Consider the following 12,079-nt stretch of genomic DNA (forward strand, 5'->3'; position numbering starts at 1 on the left):
TTCAGTTTTCCTGTACTCCTAATTGTGCGAGCGACACACATATCATTCCATTGAAAAGTACTGCTTTGCTTTTTTGTTCATTCGTTTGAAACTTGTTCCTGTGCTGTACAGTGCGTTATATCACTTTTCAGTTTTCCTGGTATAATAATTGAACAGGCGACACGTATGAGAATTAGTTAAAAAAGTAGTGCTTTGCTTTTCTGTTCTTTCATTGGAAACTTGTTCCTGTGCTGTACAGTGCGTAATATCACTTTTCAGTTTTCCTGTTATAATAATTGAACAGGCGACACGTATGTAAATTAGTTTTCAAAGTTGTGCTTTGCGTTTCTGTTCTTTCAATGGAAACTTGTTTCTTTGCCGTACAGTTCGATATATCACTTTTCACTTTTCCTGTATTCCTAATTGAGCAAGCGACACTATTTTGATTTAGTTTTTAAAGTGGTGCTTTTTTTTTCTGTTTTTTCTTTAGAAAATTGTTCCTGTGCTGTACAGTGCGTTATATCAATTTTCAGTTTTCCTGTATTCCTAATTGAGCGAGCGACACACATGTGAATCGGTTTAAAGTTAGTGCTTTGCTTTTCTGTTCTTTCGTTGGAAACTTGTTCCTGTGCTGTACAGTGTGATATATCACTTTTCAGTTTTCCTGTACTCCTAATTGAGAGTGCGTCACACATGTGTTAGTTTACACAGTAGTGCTTTTTACGTTTACGTTCTTTCATTGGAAACTTGTTGCTGTTAGGAACAAGTTAGGGTTAGGGTTAGGGTTAGGGTTAGGGTAAGGTTAGGGTTAGGGTTAGGGTTAGAGTTAGGGTTAGGGGGTTAGGGTTAGGGTTAGGGTTATATCACTTTTCAGTTTTCCTGTTATAATAATTGAACAGGCGACACGTATGTGAATTAGTTTTCAAAGTTGTGCTTTGCGTTTCTCTTCTTTCAATGGAAAGTTGTTTCTTTGCCTTACAGTTCGATATATCACTTTTCAATTTTCCTGTACTCCTAATTGTGCGAGCGACACACATATCATTCCATTTAAAAGTATTGCTTTGCTTTTCTGTTCTTTCGTTCGAAACTTGTTCCAGTGCTGTACAGTGCGTTATATCACTTTTCAGTTTTCTTGTTATAATAATTGAACAGGCGACACGTATGAGAATTAGTTAACAAAGTAGTGCTTTGCTTTTCTGTTCTTTCATTGGAAACTTGATCCTGTGCTGTACAGTGAGTTATATCACTTTTCAGTTTTCCTGTTATAATAATTGAACGGGCCACACATATGTGAATTAGTTTTCAAAGTTGTGCTTTGCCTTTCTGTTCTTTCAATGGAAACTTGTTTCTTTGCTGTGCAGTTCGATATATCACTTTTCGGTTTTCCTGTATTCTAAATTGAGCGAGCGACACACATGTGATTCCGTTTAAAGGTAGTGCTTTGCTTTTCTGTTCTTTCGTTGGAAACTTGTTCCTGTGCTGTACAGTGTGATATATCACTTTTCAGTTTTCCTGTATTCCTAATTGAGTTTGCGTCACACATGTGTTAGTTTACACAGTAGTGCTTTTTACGTTTACGTACTTTCATTGGAAACTTGTTCCAATTAGGAACAAGTTAGGGTTAGGGTTAGGGTTAGGGTTAGGGTTAGGGTTAGGGTTAGGGTAGGGTTAGGGTTAGGGTTAGGGTTAGGATTAGGGTTTAGGATTAGGGTTAGTGTTAGGGTTAGGGTTAGAGTTAAGGTTAGGCGGTTAGGGTTAGGGTTATATCACTTTTCAGTTTTCCTGTTATAATAATTGAACAGGCGACACGTATGTGCATTAGTTTACAAAGTTGTGCTTTGCATTTCTGTTCTTTCAATGGAAACTTGTTTCTTTGCCATACAGTTCGATATATCACTTTTCAGTTTTCCTGTATTCCTAATTGAGCGAGCGACACTATTTTGATTTAGTTTTTAAAGTGGTGCTTTGCTTTTCTGTTTTTTCTTTCAAAAATTGTTCCTGTGCTGTACAGTGCGTTATATCACTTTTCAGTTTTCCTGTATTCCTAATTGAGCGAGCAACACACTTGTGATTTAGTTTTTAAAGTAGTGCTTTACTTTTCTGTTCTTTCGTTCGAAACTTGTTCCTGTGCTGTACAGTGCGTTATATCACTTTTCAGTTTTCCTGTATTCCTAATTGAGCGAGCGACACACATCTGATTCGGTATAAAGTTAGTGCTTTGCTTTTTTGTTCTTTCGTTGGAAACTTGTTCCTGTGCTGTACAGTGTGATTTATCACTTTTCAGTTTTCCTGTATTCCTAATTGAGCGAGTGACACACATGTGATTTAGTTTACACAGTAGTGCTTTTTACGTTTACGTTCTTTCATTGGAAACTTGTTCCTGTTAGGAACAAGTTAGGGTTAAGGTTAGGGTTAGGGTTAGGGTTAGAGTTAGGGTTAGGTTTAGGGTTAGGGTTAGGGGTAGGGTTAGGGTTTAGGGTTAGGGTTATATCACTTTTCAGTTTTCCTGTTATAATAATTGAACAGGCGACACGTATGTGAATTAATTAACAAAGTAGTGCTTTGCTTTTCTTTTCTTTCATTGGAAACTTGTTCCTGTGCTGTACAGTGTGATATATCACTTTTCAGTTTTCCTGTATTCCTAATTGAGCGCGCGACACACATGTGATTAATTTACACAGTAGTGCTTTTTACGTTTACGTTCTTTCATTGGAAACTTGTTCCCTTAGGAACAAGTTAGGGTTAGGGTTAGGGTTAGGGTTAGGGTTAGATTTAGGGTTAAGGTTAAGGTAGGGTTAGGGTTACGGTTAGTGTTAGGGTTAGGGTTAGGGTTAGAGTTAAGTTTGGGGGTTAGGGTTAGGGTTATATCACTTTTCAGTTTTCCTGTTATAATAATTGAACAGGCAACACGTATGTGAATTAGTTTTCAAAGTTGTGCTTTGCGTTTCTCTTATTTCAATGGAAACTTGTTTCTTTGCCGTACAGTTCGATATATCACTTTTCAGTTTTCCTGTACTCCTAATTGTGCGAGCGACACACATATCATTCCATTGAAAAGTACTGCTTTGCTTTTTTGTTCATTCGTTTGAAACTTGTTCCTGTGCTGTACAGTGCGTTATATCACTTTTCAGTTTTCCTGGTATAATAATTGAACAGGCGACATGTATGAGAATTAGTTAACAAAGTAGTGCTTTGCTTTTCTGTTCTTTCATTGGAAACTTGTTCCTGTGCTGTACAGTGCGTAATATCACTTTTCAGTTTTCTTGTTATAATAATTGAACAGGCGACACGTATGTGAATTAGTTTTCAAAGTTGTGCTTTGCGTTTCTGTTCTTTCAATGGAAACTAGTTTCTTTGCTGTGCAGTTCGATATATCACTTTTCAGTTTTCATGTATTCTAAATTGAGCGGGCGACACACATGTGATTCTGTTTAAAGGTAGTGCTTTGCTTTTCTGTTCTTTCATTGGAAACTTGTTCCTGTGCTGTACAGTGTGATATATCACTTTTCAGTTTTCCTGTATTCCTAATTGAGAGTGCGTCACACATGTGATTTAGTTTACACAGTAGTGCTTTTTACGTTTACGTTCTTTCATTGGAAACTTGTTCCTATTAGGAACAAGTTAGCGTTAGGGTTAGAGTTAGTGTTAGGGTTAGGGTTAGGGTAGGGTTAGGGTTAGGGTTAGGGTTAGGGTTAGGGTTAGGGTAGGGTTAGGGTTAGGGTTAGGGTTAGGTTTAGGGTTTAGGGTTAGGGTTAGTGTTAGGGTTAAGGTTAGAGTTAACTTGGGCGGTTAGGATTAGGGTTATATCACTTTTCAGTTTTCCTGTTATAATAATTGAACAGGCCACACGTATGTGAATTAGTTTTCAAAGTTTGCTTTGCGTTTCTGTTCTTTCAATGGAAACTTGTTTCTTTGCCGTACAGTTCGATATATAACTTTTCAGTTTTCCTGTATTCCTAATTGAGCGAGCGACACTCATTTGATTTAGTTTTTAAAGTGGTGCTTTGCTTTTCTGTTCTCTCTTTCGAAAATTATTCCTGCGCTGTACAGTGTGATATATCACTTTTCAGTTTTCCTGTATTCCTAATTGAGCGAGCGACACACATGTGATTCCGTTTAAAGGTAGTGCTTTCCTTTTCTGTTCTTTCGTTGGAAAATTGTTCCTGTGCTGTACAGTGTGATATTTCACGTTTCAGTTTTCCTCTATTCCTAATTGAGCGAGCGACACACATGTGATTTAGTTTTTAAAGTGGGGCTTTACTTTTCTGTTCTTTCGTTCAAAACTTGTTCCTGTGCTGTACAGTGCGTTATATCACTTTTCAGTTTTCCTGTTATAATAATTGAACAGGCGACACGTATGTGAATTAGTTTTCAAAGTTGTGCTGTGCGTTTCTGTTCTTTTAATGGAAACTAGTTTCTTTGCTGTGCAGTTCGATATATCACTTTTCAGTTTTCATGTATTCTAAATTGAGCGGGCGACACACATGTGATTCTGTTTAAAGGTAGTGCTTTGCCTTTCTGTTCTTTCATTGGAAACTTGTTCCTGTGCTGTACAGTGTGATATATCACTTTTCAGTTTTCCTGTATTCCTAATTGAGAGTGCGTCACACATGTGATTTAGTTTACACAGTAATGCTTTTTACGTTTACGTTCTTTCATTGAAAACTTGTTCCTATTAGTAACAAGTTAGGGTTAGGGTTAGGGTTAGGGTTAGGGTTAGGGTATTTTTAGGGTTAGGGTTAGGGTTAGGGTTAGGGTTTAGGGTTAGGGTTAGTGTTAGGGTTAAGGTTAGAGTTAAGGTTGGGCGGTTAGGATTAGGGTTATATCACTTTTCAGTTTTCCTGTTATAATAATTGAACAGGCGACACGTATGTGAATTACTTAACAAAGTAGTGCTTTGCTTTTCTGTTCTTTCATTGGAAACTATTCCTGTGCTGTACAGTGTGTTATATCACTTTTCAGTTTTCCTGTATTCCTAATTGAGCGAGCAACCCACAGGTAATTTAGTTTTTAAAGTAGTGCTTTGCTTTTCTGTTCTTTCGTTCGAAACTTGTTCCTGTGCTGTACAGTGCGTTATATATCTTTTCAGTTTTTCTGTATTCCTAATTGAGCGAGCGACACACATGTGATTCGGTTTAAAGTTAGTGCTTTGCTTTTCTGTTCTTTCGTTGGAAACATGTTCCTGTGCTGTACAGTGTGATATATCACTTTTCAGTTTTCCTGTATTCCTAATTGAGCGAGCGACACATATGTGATTTAGTTTACACAGTAGTGCTTTTTATGTTTACGTTCTTTCATTGGAAACTTGTTTCTGAAACTTGTTCCTGTTAGGAACAAGTTAGGGTTAGTGTTAGGGTTAGGGTTAGGGTAGGGTTAGGGTTAGGGTTAGGGTTAGGGTTAGGATTAGGTTTAGGGTTAGGGTAGGGTTAGGGTTAGGGTTAGGGTTAGAGTTAGTGTTAGGGGGTTAGGGTTAGGGTTAGGGTTATATCACTTTTCAGTTTTCCTGATATAATAATTGAACAGGCGACACGTTTGTGAATTAGTTTTCAAAGTTGTGCTTTGCGTTTCTCTTCTTTCAATGGAAACTTGTTTCTTTGCCGTACAGTTCGATATATCACTTTTCAGTTTTCCTGTACTCCTAATTGTGCGAGCAACACACATATCATTCCATTTAAAAGTACTGCTTTGCTTTTCTGTTCTTCCGTTCGAAACTTGTTCCTGTGGTGTAGAGTGCGTTATATCACTTTTCAGTTTTCCTGTTATAATAATTGAACAGGTGACACGTATGAGAATTAGTTAACAAAGTAGTGCTTTGCTTTTCTGTTCTTTCATTGGAAACTTGTTCCTGTGCTGTACAGTGCGTTATATCACTTTTCAGTTTTCCTGTTATAATAATTGAACAGGCGACACGTATGTGAATTAGTTTTCAAAGTTGTGCTTTGCTTTTCTGTTCTTTCGTTCGAAACTTGTTCCTGTGCTGTACAGTGCGTTATATCACTTTTCAGTTTTCCTGTATTCCTAATTGAGCGTGCATCACACATGTGATTTAGTTTAAAGGTAGTGCTTTGCTTTTCTGTTCTTTCGTTGGAAACTTGTTCCTGTGCTGTACAGTGTGATATATCACTTTTCAGTTTTCCTGTATTCCTAATTGAGAGTGCGTCACACATGTGTTAGTTTACACAGTAGTGCTTTTTACGTTTACGTTCTTTCATTGGAAACTTGTTCCTATTAGGAACAAGTTAGGGTTAGGGTTAGGGTTAGGGTTAGGGTTAGGGTTAAGGTTAGGGTTAGGGTAGGGTTAGGGTTAGGGTTAGGGTTAGGGTTAGGGTTAGGATTAGGGTTTAGGGTTAGGGTTAGTGTTAGGGTTAGGGTTAGAGTTAAGGTTAGGCGGTTAGAGTTAGGGTTATATCACTTTTCAGTTTTCCTGTTATAATAATTGAACAGGCGACACGTATGTGAATTAGTTTTCAAAGTTGTGCTTTGCGTTTCTGTTCTTTCGTTGGAAACTTGTTTCTTTGCAATACAGTTCGATATATCACTTTTCAGTTTTCCTGTATTCCTAATTGAGCGAGTGACACTATTTTGATTTAGTTTTTAAAGTGGTGCTTTGCTTTTCTGTTCTTTCTTTCGAAAATTGTTCCTGTGCTGTACAGTGCGTTATATCACTTTTCAGTTTTCCTGTATTCCTAATTGAGCGAGCGACACACATGTGATTCGGTTTAAAGTTAGTGCTTTGCTTTTCTGTTCTTTCGTTGGAAACTTGTTCCTGTGCTGTACAGTGTGATATATCACTTTTCAGTTTTCCTGTATTCCTAATTGAGCGAGCGACATACTTGTGATTTAGTTTTTAAAGTAGTGCTTTGCTTTTCTGTTCTTTCGTTTGAAACTTGTTCCTGTACTGTACAGTTCGGTATATCACTTTTCAGTTTTCCTGTACTCCTAATTGAGCGAGCGACACACATGTGATTTAGTTTTTAAAGTGGTGCTTTACTTTTCTGTTCTTTCGTTCGAAACTTGTTCCTGTGCTGTACAGTGCATTATATCACTTTTCAGTTTTCCTGTTATAATAATTGAACAGGCGAAACGTATGTGAATTAGTTTTCAAAGTTGTGCTTTGCGTTTCTGTTCTTTCAATGGAAACTTGTTTCTTTGCTGTGCAGTTCGATATATCACTTTTCAGTTTTCCTGTATTCTAAATTGAGCGAGCGACACACATGTGATTCCGTTAAAGGTAGTGCATTGCTTTTCTGTTCTTTCGTTGGAAACTTGTTCCTGTGCTGTACAGTGTGATATATCACTTTTCAGTTTTCCTGTATTCCTAATTGAGAGTGCGTCACACATGTGTTAGTTTACACAGTAGTGCTTTTTACGTTTACGTTCTTTCATTGGAAACTTGTTCCTATTAGGAACAAGTTAGGGTTAGGGTTAGGGTTAGGGTTAGGGTTAGGGTTAGGGTAGGGTTAGGGTTAGGGTTAGGGTTAGAGTTAGGTTTAGGGGGTTAGGGTTAGGGTTAGGGTTAGGGTTTAGGGTTAGGGTTAGTGTTAGGGTTAGGATTAGAGTTAAGGTTAGGCGGTTAGGGTTAGGTTTATATCACTTTTCAGTTTTCCTGTTATAATAATTGAACAGGCGACACGTATGTGAATTAGTTTTCAAAGCTGTGCTTTGCGTTTCTCTTCTTTCAATGGAAACTTGTTTCTTTGCCGTACAGTTCGATATATCACTTTTCAGTTTTCCTGTACTCCTAATTGTGTGAGCGACACACATATCATTCCATTTAAAAGTACTGCTTTGCTTTTCTGTTCTTTCGTTCGAAACTTGTTCCTGTGCTGTACAGTGCGTTATATCACTTTTCAGTTTTCCTGTTATAATAATTGAACAGGCGACACGTATGAGAATTAGTTAACAAAGTAGTGCTTTGCTTTTCTGTTCTTTCATTGGAAACTTGTTCCTGTGCTGTACAGTGCGTTATATCACTTTTCAGTTTTCCTGTTATAATAATTGAACAGGCGACACGTATGTGATTTAGTTTAAAGGTAGTGCTTTGCTTTTCTGTTCTTTCGTTGGAAACTTGTTCCTGTGCTGTACAGTGTGATATATCACTTTTCAGTTTTCCTGTATTCCTAATTGAGAGTGCGTCACACATGTGTTAGTTTACACAGTAGTGCTTTTTACGTTTATGTTCTTTCATTGGAAACTTGTTCCTATTAGGAACAAGTTAGGGTTAGGGTTAGGGTTAGGGTTAGGGTTAGGGTTAGGGTAGGTTTAGGGTTAGGGTTAGGGTTAGGGTTAGGATTAGGGTTTAGGGTTAGGGTTAGTGTTAGGGTTAGGGTTAGAGTTAAGGTTAGGCGGTTAGAGTTAGGGTTATATCACTTTTCAGTTTTCCTGTTATAATAATTGAACAGGCGACACGTATGTGAATTAGTTTTCAAAGTTGTGCTTTGCGTTTCTGTTCTTTCGTTGGAAACTTGTTTCTTTGCAATACAGTTCGATATATCACTTTTCAGTTTTCCTGTATTCCTAATTGAGCGAGCGACACTATTTTGATTTAGTTTTTAAAGTGGTGCTTTGCTTTTCTGTTCTTTCTTTCGAAAATTGTTCCTGTGCTGTACAGTGCGTTATATCACTTTTCAGTTTTCCTGTATTCCTAATTGAGCGAGCGACACACATGTGATTCGGTTTAAAGTTAGTGCTTTGCTTTTCTGTTCTTTCGTTGGAAACTTGTTCCTGTGCTGTACAGTGTGATATATCACTTTTCCGTTTTCCTGTATTCCTAATTGAGCGAGCGACACACTTGTGATTTAGTTTTTAAAGTAGTGCTTTGCTTTTCTGTTCTTTCGTTCGAAACTTGTTCCTGTGCTGTACAGTGCATTATATCACTTTTCAGTTTTCCTGTTATAATAATTGAACAGGCGAAACGTATGTGAATTAGTTTTCAAAGTTGTGCTTTGCGTTTCTGTTCTTTCAATGGAAACTTGTTTCTTTGCTGTGCAGTTCGATATATCACTTTTCAGTTTTCCTGTATTCTAAATTGAGCGAGCGACACACATGTGATTCCGTTAAAGGTAGTGCATTGCTTTTCTGTTCTTTCGTTGGAAACTTGTTCCTGTGCTGTACAGTGTGATATATCACTTTTCAGTTTTCCTGTATTCCTAATTGAGAGTGCGTCACACATGTGTTAGTTTACACAGTAGTGCTTTTTACGTTTACGTTCTTTCATTGGAAACTTGTTCCTATTAGGAACAAGTTAGGGTTAGGGTTAGGGTTAGGGTTAGGGTTAGGGTTAGGGTAGGGTTAGGGTTAGGGTTAGGGTTAGAGTTAGGTTTAGGGGGTTAGGGTTAGGGTTAGGGTTAGGGTTTAGGGTTAGGGTTAGTGTTAGGGTTAGGATTAGAGTTAAGGTTAGGCGGTTAGGGTTAGGTTTATATCACTTTTCAGTTTTCCTGTTATAATAATTGAACAGGCGACACGTATGTGAATTAGTTTTCAAAGCTGTGCTTTGCGTTTCTCTTCTTTCAATGGAAACTTGTTTCTTTGCCGTACAGTTCGATATATCACTTTTCAGTTTTCCTGTACTCCTAATTGTGTGAGCGACACACATATCATTCCATTTAAAAGTACTGCTTTGCTTTTCTGTTCTTTCGTTCGAAACTTGTTCCTGTGCTGTACAGTGCGTTATATCACTTTTCAGTTTTCCTGTTATAATAATTGAACAGGCGACACGTATGAGAATTAGTTAACAAAGTAGTGCTTTGCTTTTCTGTTCTTTCATTGGAAACTTGTTCCTGTGCTGTACAGTGCGTTATATCACTTTTCAGTTTTCCTGTTATAATAATTGAACAGGCGACACGTATGTGATTTAGTTTAAAGGTAGTGCTTTGCTTTTCTGTTCTTTCGTTGGAAACTTGTTCTTGTGCTGTACAGTGTGATATATCACTTTTCAGTTTTCCTGTATTCCTAATTGAGAGTGCGTCACACATGTGTTAGTTTACACAGTAGTGCTTTTTACGTTTACGTTCTTTCATTGGAAACTTGTTCCTATTAGGAACAAGTTAGGGTTAGGGTTAGGGTTAGGGTTAGGGTTAGGGTTAGGGTAGGTTTAGGGTTAGGGTTAGGGTTAGGGTTAGGGTTAGGATTAGGGTTTAGGGTTAGGGTTAGTGTTAGGGTTAGGGTTAGAGTTAAGGTTAGGCGGTTAGAGTTAGGGTTATATCACTTTTCAGTTTTCCTGTTATAATAATTGAACAGGCGACACGTATGTGAATTAGTTTTCAAAGTTGTGCTTTGCGTTTCTGTTCTTTCGTTGGAAACTTGTTTCTTTGCAATACAGTTCGATATATCACTTTTCAGTTTTCCTGTATTCCTAATTGAGCGAGCGACACACTTGTGATTTAGTTTTTAAAGTAGTGCTTTGCTTTTCTGTTCTTTCGTTTGAAACTTGTTCCTGTACTGTACAGTTCGGTATATCACTTTTCAGTTTTCCTGTACTCCTAATTGAGCGAGCGACACACATGTGATTTAGTTTATAAAGTGGTGCTTTACTTTTCTGTTCTTTCGTTCGAAACTTGTTCCTGTGCTGTACAGTGTGATATATCACTTTTCAGTTTTCCTGTATTCCTAATTGAGAGTGCGTCACACATGTGTTAGTTTACACAGTAGTGCTTTTTACGTTTACGTTCTTTCATTGGAAACTTGTTCCTATTAGGAACAAGTTAGGGTTAGGGTTAGGGTTAGGGTTAGGGTTAGGGTTAGGGTTAGGGTTAGGGTTAGGGTAGGGTTAGGGTTAGGGTTAGGGTTAGAGTTAGGTTTAGGGGGTTAGGGTTAGGGTTAGGGTTAGGGTTTAGGGTTAGGGTTAGTGTTAGGGTTAGGATTAGAGTTAAGGTTAGGCGGTTAGGGTTAGGTTTATATCACTTTTCAGTTTTCCTGTTATAATAATTGAACAGGCGACACGTATGTGAATTAGTTTTCAAAGCTGTGCTTTCCGTTTCTCTTCTTTCAATGGAAACTTGTTTCTTTGCCGTACAGTTCGATATATCACTTTTCAGTTTTCCTGTACTCCTAATTGTGTGAGCGACACACATATCATTCCATTTAAAAGTACTGCTTTGCTTTTCTGTTCTTTCGTTCGAAACTTGTTCCTGTGCTGTACAGTGCGTTATATCACTTTTCAGTTTTCCTGTTATAATAATTGAACAGGCGACACGTATGAGAATTAGTTAACAAAGTAGTGCTTTGCTTTTCCGTTCTTTCATTGGAAACTTCTTCCTGTGCTGTACAGTGCGTTATATCACTTTTCAGTTTTCCTGTTAAAATAATTGAACAGGCGACACGTATGTGAATTAGTTTTCAAAGTTTTCTTTGCGTTTCTGTTCTTTCAATGGAAACTTGTTTCTTTGCTGTGCAGTTCGATATATCACTTTTCAGTTTTCCTGTATTCTAAATTGAGGGAGCGACACACATGTGATTCCCTTTAAAGGTAGTGCTTTGCTTTTCTGTTCTTTCGTTGGAAACTTGTTCCTGTGCTGTACAGTGTGATATATCACTTTTCAGTTTTCCTGTATTCCTAATTGAGAGTGCGTCACACATGTGTTAGTTTACACAGTAGTGCTTTTAACGTTTACGTTCTTTCATTGGAAACCTGTTCCTATTAGGAACAAGTTAGGGTTAGGGTTAGGGTTAGGGTTAGGGTAGGGTTAGGGTTAGGGTTAGGGTTAGGGTTAGGATTAGGGTTAGGGTTAGGGTAGGGTTAGGGTTAGGGTTAGGGTTAGAGTTAGGGTTGGCGGGTTAGGGTTAGGGTTAGGGTTATATCACTTTTCAGTTTTCCTGTTATAATAATTGAACAGGCGACACGTATGTGAATTAGATTTTCAAAGTTGTGCTTTGCGTTTCTCTTCTTTCAATGGAAACTTGTTTCTTTGCCGTACAGTTCGATATATCACTTTTCAGTTTTCCTGTACTCCTAATTGTGCGAGCGACACACATATCATTCCATTTAAAAGTACTGCTTTGCTTTTCTGTTCTTTCATTCGAAACTTGTTACTGTGCTGTACAGTGCTTTATATCACTTTTCAGTTTTCCTGTTATAATAATTGAACAGGCGACACGTATG

The sequence above is a fragment of the Meriones unguiculatus genome, chromosome 14, assembly GCF_030254825.1.
Source record: "Meriones unguiculatus strain TT.TT164.6M chromosome 14, Bangor_MerUng_6.1, whole genome shotgun sequence".
Classification (NCBI taxonomy): domain Eukaryota; kingdom Metazoa; phylum Chordata; class Mammalia; order Rodentia; family Muridae; genus Meriones; species Meriones unguiculatus.